Source organism: Myotis davidii, unplaced genomic scaffold (genome assembly GCF_000327345.1).
Source record: "Myotis davidii unplaced genomic scaffold, ASM32734v1 scaffold7527, whole genome shotgun sequence".
Taxonomy (NCBI): domain Eukaryota; kingdom Metazoa; phylum Chordata; class Mammalia; order Chiroptera; family Vespertilionidae; genus Myotis; species Myotis davidii.
The window spans coordinates 1312-4600 of NW_006298305.1; the positions used below are offsets into that span (position 1 = coordinate 1312).

The window sequence follows — 3289 nt, forward strand, 5'->3', positions numbered from 1 at the left end:
GCTCTCCGAGGTCAGGGAGGAAGGTCCCTGCTGAGGACAGACCTCCAGGAGGGTGGTTGGTCCAGTCCCTAAACGTGTAGTTTCTTCAAGTTTCCTAATCCTGCCCTGGGTCTGTTGTCACAGATTTGGAAACTTCTCTGGGCTCCAGGACTAGGAGTTCCTTTAGGACCTCATGGCCCTGCCTCCTCCCTGTCTTCTCACGGGATGTTTTCTTCCCACAGGTGGAAAAGGAGGGAGCTATGCCCAGGCTGCCAGTGAGTATGGAGGGTGACCCCTGACATCCTGTGATAGTACAGTCTGGATCCCATAGGGGACCTCACCCCCATAGTTCCTCCCTTAGTCTCCTCTCCTGGGTACTCTGACCCCGTCCTGTTTTGTTCTACCCCAGGCAGCGATGGTGCCCGGGGCTCTGATGTATCTCTCACGGCTTCTAAAGGTGAGACCCTGATGATAGCAGGGATTGGGGCAAAAGGGACAGGACTGGGTGATGGGGATTCTGTGGCACATAGTGAATCTCCAGTTGGCTGTTGAGAATGTCACTGCCTACAGCCACTGAACTGAGTTTGTTCATGATCACTTTCTTCCACAGCCTGAGGCACTTGTCGTGGACCCAGTGAAGGGAGATTTGTTCACGCTCCCGCTTTGTGCTTCAAGAATCTCTGAGTTTCCCAGTCTTTTTGGTCCTGGTGGCGGCTGCAGGGCTGAGTCAGGGCTCCTCTGGGCGCCTCCACAAGAACTTCCTAGCCAGAGGCGTCACTGCCGCCATCTCCGAGACAGGCATGGCCTGGATGGAGCGGGTCAAGCTGCTGTAGCAGGTGCAGCATGCCAGCCAGCAGAGCACCGCCGACAAGCAGTACAAGGGCATCATGGACTGCATCGTGCGCATCCCCAAGGAGCAGGGCGTGCTGTCCTTCTGGGGGGGCAACATTGCCAGTGTCATCCGCTACTTCCCCACCCAAGCCCTCAACTTCACCTTCAAGGATAAGTATAAGCAGGTCTTCCCGGGAGGGCGCAGACAGCACACCCAGTTCTGGAGGCACTTCACGGGCAATCTGGCCTTGGCGGGGCCACTTCGCGCAGGCCTCGACCCGGCTGGCAGCCGACGTGGGGAAATCAGGTGAATCAGGCACTGAGCACCAGTTCAAGGGCCTGAGACCCTGCCTGGTGCAGATCACCAAGTCGGACGGCATCCGGGGCATGTACCAGGGTTTCAGCGTCTCTGTGCAAGGCATGATCATCTACCGGGCAGCCTACTTCAAGGTGTACGACACGGCCAAAGGCATGCTTCCTGAGCCCAAGAACACCCATATCTCATCAGCTGGATGATTGCCCAGTCGGTGACGGCCGTGGTGTCCTACCCTTTTGACACCGTACAGCGATGGGTGATGATGCAGTCGGGGCTCGAAGGAGCCGACATCCTGTACACGGGCACCATCCACTGCTGACAGAAGATCTTCAAGGACGAGGGCAGCAAGGCATTCTTCAAGGGCTCCTGGTCCAACGTCCTGAGGGGCATGGGCAGGGCCTTGGTGCTGGTCTTGTAGGAGGAGCTGAAGAAGGTCATCTAGGCGCCCCGCCTGCCCCGACACGGGACCCCAGGGCCACGGAGGCCTCTCACGGTTACCGACCATTGACCTTCCAGAAATTCCAGACACGGAGAAAAAAAAAAAAAGAACCTCTGATTTCTTTCTGCAAAGGGTATTTGAATGCGTGTGTTCCTATCAGCATAATGTGAGGAGGTGGGAGGCTGGGCTATCCCTGCCCGCCACATCCCCTCCCCAGCCTTTCCTGTCCAGTAGAGGTGGGGCAAGGCCCTCCCCATTCCTGTTTTTACTTCCTGGTGTGCTCAGCTGCAGCTTCTTACTGCCTGATTGAAATAAGAGTCTGGATATGCGTTCTTCTTCACTTGTTGCCATGAAGGGGTGATGGGTTCCTTAAAGGAGAACAGCCCGGCTGGTGTGCCTCAGTGGCTGAGTGTCCACCCAGGAACCAGGAGGTCATGGCTGGATTCCCTTTCAGGGCATATGCCCAGATTTCAGCTCAGTTCCCACCAGGGTCATGCCAGTGCAGCCAATGGATGATTCTCTGTCATCATTGATGTTTCCATCTGCCTCTCCCTCTTCTTTCCTCTCTCTCTGAAAATCAATAAAAACATATTTTGAAAAATGAATTAAAGGAGATCCTAAATTTGAGACGAAATAAAAGGAAGCACTGAGAATTGTTGAGTCCTGTGTGTTTGCTGTGCTGAGGCTGCTGCAGGGGGGACAGGAGAGGCTGTGAGGACCGAGTGTGGTCAGGGCTGTGCCCAGTTGGCTCCCTGGTCTCTTCCTGAGAACCGCTGGTGTAGAGGAATGTGCCTGTTTGTGTTCTTGTTTTGAGTTTTCGTCTCTTACTTCTTTTGAGTGTTTCCTATCCAACATCAGCCAGAGGTGAGTTGTCTGTCATTGTGCCCACAAGGCTCAGGGGTCCCTGCACACAAGAGTCCGTGGTATGGAGAGATGAATTTTCAGTCTCATCCTGCTCTTGGCTCCCTTTAGGAATTGATTGTTCTTTCCATCTTTTCCTAAACTCCCCAAGGAACCAGGTCCTGGAATTAGCAAGGAGGAGGGGTCCTGTAATTGGTCATCTTAGATAAGTTCCTGTTGGAATTCTGCTCTGCTCGCCCACCCTCTCTCCCTGCCCTTCCCTCTAGTGCTGGCTGCAGTGGGAACCCTGGGATTTCTGAAGCAGAGTCTCCTGTAGATTCAGGGAGAACCACTCTGTGGGAAGAGCAGGTGCCCTGATGACAATGTGAGAGCTTGCTGTGCTGTAGCTGCCACAGGACAGCTGTGGTTTGAGGCCACATTAATGAAGACGTGTCTCTAGCACAGGGAGGTGCTCTACACTGACCATTCATGAACCAATATTAGTTGTGTGACAGTGTGTCTGCATGTGGGGACCATTGAAGGAAAATCAGAAAAGCTGCTTTCCTGTGGGACATACGTTGTGTGGGAAGAAACAGAGTGAATGAAAAAGCACAGTAATCAAAGAAGGCGTCTGTGTGATAAGGGCTAAGTGTTCTGGGAAAAAACATCGTGGGGAAGGCAATCCCAAATGTAGCTGTGGGGGACACAGAACTTGGGTGTTTTTTGTTTGTTTTATATATATTAATAGCCAGGTGAACAAAATTCATGCACAGTGGTGCAGGAGGTGGGAAGGGGCCCTCAGTCTGGCCTGCACCCTCTCCAATCCGGGACCCCCTCGGGGAATGTCTGATTGCCTGTTTGTGCCCGCACTTTTAACAGGTGAC

General features: G+C 53.6%; 1 long non-coding RNA gene and 1 pseudogene across 2 annotated transcripts; both read left to right on the forward strand.

Moving 5' to 3' along the window:
• The first annotated feature begins 16 nt into the window (after positions 1-16).
• On the forward strand, positions 17-675 carry LOC102772530. Its single transcript, XR_436196.2, has 3 exons — positions 17-254; positions 389-436; positions 590-675. It is a non-coding gene; the product is annotated as an uncharacterized LOC102772530 (long non-coding RNA).
• Positions 676-677: 2 nt separating this feature from the next.
• LOC102772724 lies at positions 678-1894 on the forward strand (annotated as a pseudogene). The gene has a single exon (XR_436197.2). The product of XR_436197.2 is annotated as an ADP/ATP translocase 3-like (transcript).
• The last annotated feature ends 1395 nt before the right edge of the window (positions 1895-3289 follow it).